The sequence below is a fragment of the Sinocyclocheilus rhinocerous genome, unplaced genomic scaffold, assembly GCF_001515625.1.
Source record: "Sinocyclocheilus rhinocerous isolate Xijiao unplaced genomic scaffold, SAMN03320098_v1.1 scaffold220, whole genome shotgun sequence".
Classification (NCBI taxonomy): domain Eukaryota; kingdom Metazoa; phylum Chordata; class Actinopteri; order Cypriniformes; family Cyprinidae; genus Sinocyclocheilus; species Sinocyclocheilus rhinocerous.
This window is the reverse complement of record NW_015666573.1, coordinates 215,131-228,672: the sequence shown is the minus strand read 5'-3', so window position 1 is coordinate 228,672 and position 13,542 is coordinate 215,131. Positions and strand designations below refer to the sequence as shown.

At 35.8% G+C, this 13,542-nt stretch overlaps 1 protein-coding gene across 1 annotated transcript in view; it reads right to left on the bottom strand.

Moving 5' to 3' along the window:
- The window catches only part of cacng2a (calcium channel, voltage-dependent, gamma subunit 2a), a 78,363-nt gene that overhangs the window by 46,104 nt on the left and 18,717 nt on the right, over positions 1–13,542 (bottom strand). The window lies entirely within an intron of this gene.

Genomic DNA, 13,542 nt, shown 5'->3' with positions numbered 1-13,542 from the left:
TGATCTTCAGAAATCATTCTAATATGCTGATTTATTATTAGAATTATCAACAGTTGTGCAGCCAAATATTTTTAAGTTACGCCTTCTTTCTTTGCGTGAATATTTGGGCGGCGTTATGCAAATCTTCTCACATCGTGACGTAGACATGTGGGGTGTGTTAGAACGAGCCGTTTTAGGTAGGCGTGGTTGACTTAACTTTTATAAAGAATATCTCTTTGGATTTGAGACTTTAGTCTTTGCAACTTTACAGATCTTCTTTATGCACCAAGAGCTTGTAACACTTCAAAGAGAAAGGAAAAATTGAAATCGCATCATATGACCCCTTTAAGAGTACTGCTCCAGTGACAAGCTGTTGTAGCCTACCCCAAAAGGCGCGATTTTGGCCCTTTTTTCTGTACATAGCCTATACATCCACAACAAATTCTGAAACCACAGACAACCCTATTATTTGTATGGCCATCACATAAAAAGTTCTAAATTCTTAGTCTGGGGCTGTGGAAAATAATAAAAGGTTCTCTCTTGCACTGCACCTTCACTTCCCTTTCCCTTTTTTTCATTTGCCCCAATATCTCTGCCCCTCCCGCCCACCAATCCTGCATTTATTTGATCCAAAGTACAGCAATTATTATTATTATTATCAATATTTAACACAGTTGAGTATATAAATCAGAATTTTTTGATGAATAGAAACATCCAAAGATCAACATTTATCTGAAATAAAAAGCTTTTGTAACATTATACATGCACTATACAAAAAACTTGGAGTCAGTATTTTTTATTTGGGGGGATTATTATATAGAAATTATTACTTCTATTTAGCAAGGATGCTTTAAATTGATCAAAAGTGATGATAAAGACATTTATAATGTTACAAAAGATTTCTATTTCAGATGAATGCTGTTCTTCTGAACGTTCTATTCAACAAAGAAACCTGAAAAAAATCAAATCTGTTTCCAACGTAATAATAATAATAATAATAAATGTTTCTTGAGCAGCAAATCAGCATATTAGAATGATTTCTGAAGGATCATGTGACACTGAAGACTGGAGTAATGATGCTGAAAATTCAGCTTTGAAATCACAGGAATAAATTACATTTTAAAATATATTCAAATAGAAATCAGTCATTTTAAATAATAAAAATATTTCACAATATTGCTATTTTTGCTGTATTTTGGATCAAATAAATACAGGCGTGGTGAGCAGAAGAGAATTCTTTAAAAAACATTAAAAATCATACTGATCAAAAACTTTTGACTGGTAGTATTAGAACACAATTTCTATAGTGCCTAAATGTCAAAATTAGTACAATATATTTGTAAAATTCTATACTGAACACACTATTGAGTTATTAGGCTGTGACTCATATTATTTTTGTGTTGCTGTCTGCTCTAGCTCCCTCCCTCCCTGTACAATAAGTCCATGTAAATATCTGTCTCTGCTCATTTTTTTAATGTAACTTTATAATTGATATTGATGTCCTTTAGCACAGTATTCTGAATGATGATAATAATGGGGTGCTACTGATAGCCTACTAGCAGTTTAATACTTAACTAGGTTAATAAAGACAAAACTTTCTAGAGTATTTACAGATGAAACTGACCTGCACTTGAAGCCCTGAACAGGTCAGTGATGTAGCTACATTTCACTGCTTCTTCTGGCTGCTTTCTCTCTTTCATCGAGTCCCGCGCATCGGATCTGTTCGGAACCGTTTGACGGAAGCGCGGAACACACGTGAGCCGATTCGTGTAGCGCAGCGCTGTCAGTCAAAAAAGTCCGGGCCTGTCTTCACCTCTTTCTCCGTCTATCCATCCTCCTTACCCTGGCAAACCTCCTTTCTCTACCAAACGTGATTTTAAGTTCTTTTTCCTTTCCTTTCTCATATGACCTCTTTTTAAAATCTTTTCCTTCCTTTCCTTTTCAGTTGTCACTTATATCAGCTTTCTCTCTCCTATGTTTCTAACCCCACCCTCCCCCTCGCGTCTCCACCTGCCCCTCACATTTGTGACAGCGTGTGAAGTGTGTGAATTGCTGATGTTCTATCTTAACCAAAGCTTATAAATTCCTAAAATGTTATGCCTTTGGTACCGCTGTGCAGCAAATACAAAACGGGCTACTCTGAGACTGCAGTCAAAAGTATCTGACCCAGCTAAAATTCACATCAAAGCTATAGAGATGATCCTTCACTCTTTCCCTCCACTGGAGAGCTAATCTAAGACTCCAGCCCGGTTACCAAGAACCAGGTCATCAGAACTGACAGGATGCTCAAGTAAAGAGAGGAAGAGGAAAAGCAATGATGGCCATAGAAGGAGAGATGGAAAGAAAGTTTACGAGAAGAGTATGCTAGATTGGATGGCAGAGAGCAAAAGACAAAGTGGGAAAAGTAAAGAACGGTAAAAGCAAAAAAGATCTCACAAATGAAAGTTGACAATCAGTGTCAAGGGAGTATGTAGTCATTCCCATGAACATAAACTGGCGGGATGTGCCCAAATACATAATATTTTCCATTTGTATAATTAAATTATATAGTACACAGCTATAATAATAATAATAATAATATACAGTATCTATGTATTATATATTATAAATAATTTAGTATTACATTATATTGTTTTTATTATCATAAATATTTAATTAAATATATAATATTTTTAATGAAATATAATTTAAGCAAATTAACAAATTATATAGTACATTTGTTGTTGTTATTAATATAATATATTTACATATATTATAAAAAAAAAAAACAATAATATAAATGTTTATTTTATTATATTATAAAAATATGTTTTAAGCTGGAATTTAAATATGGGGTTGCTTGCATGCGAAATATAAACAGAAGTTCTTTTAGGGTAAAACTTTTTTTTTTTTTTTTTTTTTTTAAGTGCTTTTTTCCATGTCTCCTCTCATGCAGGGTACCCAGTGAGCCAGGATGGTCACTGGTGCCCCTCAAAAATAGGCGCATGAACTGTGTCACTGGTCAGTGACTCCTAAGCCAGCTTATTCCTTTCTGTTCCTTCTGAACATATATATAAATGAGGGAAGAGGGAACCATGAGGAGCTTACACTTCAGATGTCACCCTGCCTATTTACCGCACATGGTGTCACTAGTAGGACAACAGTTGTTCTTATCCTAGTTTCCAGGCAAACTTTTTTTTGGGTCATCCTCGATTCATTTTTCACCTTCAAGAAAAGCGCAGAGAACAGAACAGAACTCCCAATGAATGATATGGACAGATTCTTTAAACAAAGGACCACAGGACCCACATGTGAATGAGACCGAATAAAAGGTCAAGAAGTGCAAAAGTTTGTTTCCTTGACAGCGCATGGAAAGAGGGCAGTAGTCATTGAGTATAATGGTTCTTCAACAAACTATGGGAAAGACAATACACAGTAAAACAGGGTGAGGGGTGATGGGGTTAAAACATGTGAATGAGCACATGGAGAGAGAGGAAAAGGAGGATAGAGAGGAGGGGAATGGGGCGTACAGCCAATGGGAACTGGAGGGCGTTCTAAAAACAGCTGGTCAAAGATCTGCATGTGCTGTTCTTTTCTCGTCTCTCTCTTCTCTTTCTCCTTAATTCTCTCAGTATCTATGTCAGGCTGTGGCACACCATGTTATATCGCCTGAAAGGTGTTTAAGCCCACATACACACTAGAAAAACAATCTTTTCTTAATCTGTATTTTTGTCTTGTTTTCCAGTAAACACATCTAAACTTCCTTAAAACAAAATACATTTGCTTGAAACAAAATCTTGAGCCAAGTTTATTTTTCTTTCTCCAAAGGCATTTTTTTTTCTTGTTTTAAGATTAAATCACACTAATTTTGTTAGATTTATGCAAATGCATGCACATATCTCATGAAGCTTTGCTTTTGATGCTGATTAAGAAAATGTTTTTTTTGCAGCACACTACACAAGTCCTGATTCAGCATATATCTGAATTTTGACTGTGCCAACATAAAGAATGATGTGACAAGTCATGTAGGCCGTTATTTATCAAACTTCAAATCTGTACTTGATCAGTGATTACAGATCTATGAAAATCAGAATGAAAAAAACAAACAAACAAATTTTACATTTCCTTGAGCGAATACCATACTTTTAGGTAGTTTGTTTTAGGCTTTTTTTTTTTTTAAATAAAAAAGGTCATTGCGACTTTTTGTCTCACAACACAGCAATTGCGAGATTATACCTCACAATTCTGACTTTATATATCATATTTCTGCAAGGTTAAAAAAAAGTCTTAAAGGGTTAGTTCACCCAAAAATGAAAATTAGCCTGTGTTTTACTCACCCTCGAAGCATTCTAGGTGTATGTGACTTTCTTCTTTCAGACGAATCCAATCGGAGTTATATTAAACATTGTCCTGGCCCCTCCAAGCCTTTCAATGGGTGTAAGCGGGTGTTGGTTGTCAACAGTTCAGAAGACGTGAAATAAAGTGCACACATCCGTGTGTTGATTGGGGTTGTGTGTGTGAATAGAGGCCTCCTGTAGCGAATTCATGCGTTTTTGTTAGATAAATATCCATATTTCAAACGTAATAAACACTTTTTTATCACTTCTGCTGACTGTAGTATGCGGAAGACATGCAGACAGATGACGTAGCACGTAGGCGTCGTGCGCGTGGATGCAGGAGCATTTCTCAGCAAGTTTCCTTACTTTAGCAAAGGAAAACCAGTCTCCTCTTGGCTTATATTGAAATCCTCCAAAATTTTTCTTTACAAAATTCTCGTTTTGTGCTTCTAATTCGTGACTGGTGTTTTGTTCTGTTCTCTCTCCGCGCTCGTCACTAATCACGCAACGCCAACGTCCTACGTCATCCGCCGGAACGCCTTCCGCATATGACAGAATACCGGAAGTGACAAAAAAGTGTTTATTACGTTTGAAATATGGATATTTTTCTTACGAACATGCATGGATTTGCTACAGGATGCCTTTATGCATGAACACAGGCTAATTTTCATTTTTGGGTGAACTAACCCTTTAACTATGAGATACAAACTCCAAATTGCTAAAAAAAAAAGTCAGAATTGTGAGATAAGTAACTTTATGTATTTTAAGTTTATTTTATTTTATGTATTTTTTATTTTATTTTATGAGGAAACAAGCTTCTATACTTTAAGCATGCAAATAGCTGTAGAATAAAAGACTAACTGGAATTCAGTATGACAATATTATGGTGACATCAACTCTGTTGGGTACATTTTGAATGTCTACTATCAATATTCTGTCATTACATCTTCTTAAATAGTATACAATTTAGGAAACAATAAAAACAGAAAAAAAACAAAAATTTGCTACAAAACAAAAGTCTCTATGTTAAGCAATATGACCTGAATTAATTGAAGTTTCACACTTCACACAACTCTTACCAGAATGTTTGAGGAATATAAATACAGTACTATCTTGCACTCACTGTAATTGATATTTGCACATAACACCATCTATACTTATTCTACAGAAACATGTGTAATATTATCTTTTTGTAATGCAGATGTGAGGCGGTCAAAGAGAAAACACACATATGCTTAGCTCTGCAAATACAGTACATGGTTCATAGGGGGTGTGTTCACACTTCCGTTGCACGGCATGTGTGCGCGTGTGTGCAGGCTCACTGTGGTGCATGCTTTGTAAAACACACAGAGTGACTGAGGCTAGGCTGCTCTCATTAACACAGCCACTGGCCAGCCAAGAACCCTCACTGACCAGGTGCTAATTTGATTTAGCTCACAGCGGCCATTCCTCTACCACTGAGACACAGCCCGTCAAACCTGCTCCTCCATTCTAATATCACAAATACACATGCAATATAACACATTACAGACCTGAATAAATAACACCTATTATTATGGCCTCCCTATTGAACTTTTCCTAACAAGAAAATATCATGGCAATACTATTTTTTTTTTTGATCATGTACAATGGTAATCTCCTATTCATTGTTAGTTTAGATTTTGTTTCATTCATTCATTCATTCATTCATTCATGTTAGTAGTTAATTAGTTAATGCATCTGTATAGTTTAAAAATATTTACTGGTGTAAAATGCATCATGTTTTATAATTTCCCATGCATCAAAAATAAAACAAAACTATAATTAATTTGTCAATGTTTATATTTAATTTCATTTTAGTTCATTTGATGTAGTGTACACTACCATTCAAAAGACTTTTACATTGTTATAATCGTTATTTCTATTTCAAATAAATGCTGTCCTTTTAAACTTTCTATTCTGAAAAATCTCAAAATGAGCATCCATTTTTCATTATACTGTTTTGATGTCTAGACTTACTTGTAGCATTTAAAATGACTGATCTTAGCTTTTAGTATTATATTTTTAATTAAAATAAATTCACTACCTTTCAAAACTTTGGGGTCAGTAAGACTTATATTCAGCAAGAATGGGCTAAACTGATCAAAAGTGACAGTAAACATATTTATAATGTTACAAAAGACTACTATTTCAAATAAATCTTGTTCTTTTCAATTTGATATTCATCAAAGAATCCTGAGAAAAATGTCATCTTTTTTTTTTTTATTTCCACAACAATATTTAGTAGAATTGAACTGTTTTTAACATTGATAATACTAATAAATATTTCTGGAGCAGCAAATCAGCATATTAGAATGATTTCTGAAGGATCATGTGACACTGAAGATTGAGCTTTGCCATCACAGAAATAAATTACATTTTAAAATATATTCAAATAGAAAACTATAGAACTATAGAAATATAATATTTCACAATATTACTGTTTTTACTGTATGTTTGGCGAAATAAATGCAGCCATGATGAACATAAACATCTTCTTTCAAAAATATTTTTAAAAATCGTACCAACCCCAAACTATTGGGATTGCATAGTTTGGTTTCAGTTTCTCCCAGTTACACTAGTTCCCTTTCGAATGGTTTTTCCCATTGCATTGACATGCTTATGGGGAAACTCCTGTTTACACTAATACTGAAACCTGATTTGTTCATGTTCGTGTAGCTGCAAGAACAAATGGTGCTTCAACCTGCCAAAAGGGGAGGAGCTGACCTCTATATAAGTTGGCTCTGAGTGCCATTTCATCAGAATTTTTCTCCTTCAGTGACGAGGATCATCTCCTCGCTGACTCTGCAAGCAAGAAGCCGAAGAAGAAAGAAGCTCAGCTCAGCCTGCTGCTCGCTGCTATAGAAGGAGCCCCCGGCAGTGGAAAAAGCCAGAAGCCTTCCCCTGCAGCCATCCGGCACACCTAAGAGCAATTTCTGAGCAAATTTCCAGCGACGTTGCTGCAAATGTCGCAGCGCGAGTGTAGCTTGTGCAGGGAACCCCTGCACGATGCAGACGGGCACATTGAGTGCGTCACCTGTCTGGGCAGCATCCAAGCAGAGGCTGCGCTCACTGAGACGACATGCTCTCACTGCGAGAGCATGTGTCTCGCACTTCTTTGCTCGCGGATCGCCTTCTTTAATGAAGGTGATCCTCCTCGCTTTGCTCTCCCATTTCCTATCTCCCCTAGGAGAAAGAAACAGCAGAGCAGCGGGGTTTTAACAACAGGCTCGAATGAACTCAGGCCGGCGCAGCTCCCACGTGCTTCCAGTGGCAGCTCGTCGGGGGAGGCAGGGGAGGCACAGCTTCCCCAAAATTTTGAGGTGAAAATGTGAGGAGGAGGATTTAATGATAATAAAATTCACAATTAATTTCAGTTCATGTCTCAGAATGTGTATTTTTTGTTTGTAATTTCACAGCTGTAATACCATAACATGTTACTGAAGTTGGAAAGCGCCGCTTTTCTATCGCGAATGTGCCGAATCTGCTTATGTTACAATCGCTAAATGATAGATAAGGGGAGGGGGAGGCAGGGGACAGATTTACCAAGCTGTCATTCAAACAGTATATATACAAATTAAAAATAAAGGGAGAAAATGTCTAAGCCGGATATAGGCTAAATTAGTGTGCCTCCTCTATTTTAAAACCCACGAGCCGCCACTGCGTGCTTCACTCTCTCCCCAACGCCTCGATGTGCTTCATACGCTAGTATCAGCGCCCCTCATTGTCTGCCAGCAGCTTGATTTCCTTTGGCGCATCTGAGGAGGAAGACTGGAGTCATCAACAGAGAGTGGGGGTGTTCCGGCGAAGAGCCCGAAACAACAAATAAACAACACGACGCAAACTACACGGCCCAACGTAGACAGCGAGACAAATCAGGCTTCAGTATCAGAGTAAACAGGAGTTTCCCCATAAGCATGTCAACACAACGCTCATTCCCTTATCCCAGGGAACTATTACGTTAGTAACCGGAGTGTTTTTATTTTTATTTCAGTACAATAACACTGATTGACCTGCAATGGAGAAGAGATTGAGTACCTAATGCTCCATTCATTAACATCAGCCTCTGAAAGCATTTCCATACAGCGCTGGAAGCATTAGGACTCACTGCGGCCCTTACAAATATTGATATACATCATCTTGGTGAGGAATAGCTTGAGCTATCATCGTTAAAATGTGCACAGTTAGCGCAGGCACCAACTAAGTCCCATAAATCGCCATTTAAAACAGCCAGCCTTGGATCACATAGAGGACTCTACTCATATGTAAATCAGCTGGATATCCAGCCTCCTTTAATAGCAGCAGGTATATGCTGGAGCTTCGATCTGCTGGACTGCTTTTATTAGTGACCATAAAAGATCACAAATCAAAGGCAATCGATGTTGCTGTGTCCCTAGATTATAAAGATTACTGTAAAAGCAGCCGCCCAGAGAAAAAGAGGAGTAGAGGGAAAAAGGGCAAAGGGAGACATCATGCGAGTGTGAATGAGAAAGAAGGGAGGGAGGGCAAGAGAGGAGTATAAGGGGAAGGGGTGGGGGATCAGGAGCTCTTCATTTAGTTCAGCATCATGACATGATGAAACTGTAAACTCTGGATTCTTCATCATTTGAAGAGGTGCAGCTGGTAAAAAAGGTACTGCTTGAATGATATTTACACTATAGGGATGCACAATATATCCATACCATACTGGTTACTGGTAACATGATGATACCAGTGATTGATATTGATATTGGAGATATAGGCTGATATTGTATTTAATTTAATTGCATGTTTTTCCCCCCATATTTTTTACAACTTTTTCTGTCATCTAATGCTCACTTAAAATTACATTTATTAAAACTAAATAATAATTTAAATAATTTAATAAAACTTTTAAATGCAAGTTTAGCAAACCTCAATAATAATATCAATTTTTCATTATAACGTTGTGACGTCTAGACTCACTTGTAGAATTTAAAACAACAGATTTTTATTTTTTGTGTTTTATTTTTAATTTATATAGACAAAATTCACTACCTTTAAAACGTTGGGGTCCGTAAGAATTTTGTTTTATTATAATGTTACAAAATATTTCTATTTTAAATAAATGCTGTTCATTTGAATTTTCTATTTATCAAAGAATCCTGGAAAAAATGTATCAGTTTCCACAAAAATATTAAGCAACTGTTTTTGGCAATGATAATAATAAGAAATGTTTCTTGAGCAGCAAATCAGTATATTAGGATGATTTCTGAAGGATCATGCAGATATAAAAAGTCTAAATTCAGCTTTGGCATCACAGAAATAAATTACAATTAAAATCTATGCAAATAGGAACATTATTTTACATTTTAATAATATTTCACAGTATTACTGTTTTTACTGCATTTTTGTTTAAATAAATGCAGCCTTAGCAAGCAGAAAATACTTCTTTCAAAAATATTTAGAAAAATCTTACCAACCCCACACTTTTGAATGGTAATGCTGTATGTAATTGTAATATCAGCTATTCATGGAAAAAACATATTATTTATCAATAATTATGACAATAATTGGCACAATTTTTTATATCAGTGCATACCTATTTTGACGTTAATACTCACACAAGAAACTCACCAAGAAAAACTCATCATCAAGACACATGTTGGTGAATACAAAAGACTATAGCTCACCAATGTAATGACTTATATCACTAGATTGTGTTGCGATACATCTGTGCATATATGCAAACCACAGTGGAAAAAACACTATCAAAGACCACATTATGAACCAGATTAGCGTTTTACTCTCTTAGCATCCAAAGGCATTTTCCCTCTCCCTCCTTCAATCTGTCAGAGCCATGTGATATTACATGTGCGAGTGCATTGCTTCACCTCATGTGTGCATAAACATCCCTGATTCAGTGCGCTGGCTCCAGGTACTGCTTTCAGTGCCTTGTGGTGCGCGTGGGCTGCAGGGCGGCTTCGCTGCTGACCAGGTGCTGGGTTGAGGGGGTGGATCAATAACATCTGCTCTTATGCCTCCTGTGTAATTTTCTCTGTCTCTCAGGTAGAATAGCTCATTTGCTATCTTTCACTTTTACATCGCAGTGCTTTTAAAGTGGAGTGTGTTTAACTTTGTCACACGCAAATGCTGAAACCTTCTGAAATCTGTGAGCTTGTGTATTAATTATGTGTGTGTACATTCACTTCAAACACACACATTTCACAAAAGTCACTGTACTTTTTTTTTTAAAGCAGTAATTCACTTAATGGAACTTAATGTGCCAGTAAGCTCCAATCAATTCAAAAACTCAATTACATCATATCCTATAAATTAACCTGTGCAAGGACAGGACCACTGCCAGTGAAGCGGCAATGCAAAAGGAGAGTCCTCCTCTTGTAGAGCAGACATTGATTATAGTACTATACATCTCAATATATACATATCCTCAGTAAAAAAAAAATCTGTGAAATTTATGGTGGAAAACAACAGCTGTGGTTGCCAGAACTTCACTGTAAACAATACAGTATCAGCATTTTAAACTTTACAGGTTGTCTTTAAATTTACAGTAAAAAAGTATATTTCATTACCTAACAACCTCCTTAAAAACACAGGTGGTGAACATAGACACATGATTAATCAAAGTGCTTTTCCGCAAGCTGTCATGATAACACACATGACATTAAAATAATGCAATAAACATGAATATAACAGCATAAGATAACATAGCATATAACATAAAACCATAGTGTATATGTACAACAATAATCACTCATTCATTCATTCATTCATTCCAATGCAAAACCATCAATTTGTCAGTTTATGATTTTTCACTGAAAATTACACTTCCCTAAACTGTACATTTAACCACATTTTACTGTAAAATGTACTGTAAAATTTTACAGTGTCTACACACAGATATAAGCGTTGTATGATGTCACTCATTTAGTAATACCCATCAATAATATCTATATTAAAATTACTATATAAATAATATTTTTTTCTGTATCTAGTATTCCAGCAAAAAAAAAAAAAAAAAAATATATATATATATATAGTAAAAACATATAGTTCATGGGTTGATGATGAGTTATAAACGCTGGTTGTACTGACTGGACAATTAGCTCAATAATAGTAATAATAATATATCATAATAATAACTCATCATCTCTTTTTTGATCCCTGTGTGAACCCATTGATGATGATGCTAATAATAATAATGATGATGATAATAATAATACAATTATTATTGTTGTTGTTGTTATGTTTGGAGTTACGCAGAAGTGAAAATAGAGTGAACCCGCAATACTTCACAAAGTTCACAAAGCACATTATGAGCGCCCCACACTATGTGGGCTGCGGGCAGAAGTTAAAGTGTTACACTTACAAGCCAAAATTCTTGCAAACTGCTCTGAAACTAATCAAGTGTCGCCCACAGGCTGACAGAAACTATAAGTGGGATATGACTTTTTACTCTGTTTATGACAATGGAAGCAGAATGAATCTGGCAGTGAAGATATGAATGTTTCCGTTTCTTATCTCATTCTCTCCACTCACACACTCTCCATTAACAGACTTGCCAGAAACAACAAAGGCCACTGATGTTGCATGATGACTCATTTACATAAGGTAAATATTGAGCCACCTCATAGTCAGTCTCTTTTCTGGATGACTAGTAAAAATTATTAGTTGTGCAAACCTTACCTGCTATTTACTGATATAGAGCCGGTATCGCTCGAGTACGAGAGTGATATTGCTCATATAATACTCCTTTTTCCCCCTGTATGACATCCCTTCTGAAAACCAACAACACGCCTAAGATGGTTTGTTGGTCTTAGTTGTTTTAGGCTGGTCTTAGGCTAGTCCCACACTGCACTCTCAGGAAAAAAATAAAAAAACAAGTGCAAATATTATACCATTAGGGGTATAAGCTTGTCACTGGGGCAGTTTTCTTAAAGGGAAATCTTTGTACCTTATTTACCTCTAAAATGTTCATAATAGTACCTTATGGTTACAGATTTACACATTGTAAAAACTTATGTATTGAAGTTGTAAATAAAACATTATTGGAGTACATTTTACAAGAAAATACTACTTCAGTCATTCTATTTCAAAATTTCATGTTTAATTCAATGTTTTACTTTGTAATTATTTATGATATTTACTAGTAATTTTTAAATGAAAAACATGCAAGCCAGTTTCCGCCACAGAATACAAAAATGAAAAACGTATTTGCACCTTTTTATCTCACAATTAAGAATTTTTTTTCTCAGAATTATGAGTTAACATTTCACTTTTTTTTCCCCCACCACGGAATATAAAAAAAAGTAATTGTGGCATTTAATTTCACAATTCTGCCTTTTTTTTCTCTCCTCAGAATTGCAAGTTTATTTCTTGTTTAGTTTATATCTCATTTATTCTCGTTTACTTGAAACTGGCTTTCAAAATTTTGATTTTATAGTTTATATCTGCCAATTCTGAGTTGATATCTCAAAAAAAACTTTTTTTAACCAGTGTACATTAAGGTACTGTGCACCTTTTAGGGGTAGATAAGTTGCAAGGTTGTCCTTTTAAGGGTATTGCCAATTTGTGCCAAGTGACAAGCTGTCAAGCTATATTTGCACCCTTTATTTATTTATTTATTTTTATTTTTTGCCTGAGTGTGCTCAAACTAGTCTCATAAACTGACTAGCCAAAACCCCCTCTAAAAACTAGCAGACCAGACCGAACTGGGAGATAAGCAAACAAAATTAGTCTGTTTTTTTTGTGTTTTTTTTTCTTAAATCCAGCAACGACATGAAGGAGTAAAAAATTTCAAGTCAAAATGCAAAAGTATCCTTTCCTACAGGTTCCTGCATTTGTAAATAACGCTGACTGACATGATCTGAACAGAACAAGAAAAATGAGCTCAATAACAAAACACCACAGCAAGCAAAATAACCGTTAGGGTAACAGTATCAGTTCCATCCCCAATATGAAATAATGTTGGTTTAGCCATAAGGAGAACTTAAATCAAATGTCAGAACATGTACTACTGCCAATTCTTCCTCAGCAACACACACACACTCACTCACATGCACACCTCTCCAACCCTCCCCCTCTCTACTGGACTGCCTTAGGCAGAATGATTAATTTGTTGCTATTGATTTCTCTTCTTGAGCCAAACTTAAATCAAATGTCAGAACATGTACTACTGCCAATTCTTCCTCAGCAACACACACACACTCACTCACATGCACACCTCTCCAACCCTCCCCCTCTCTACTGG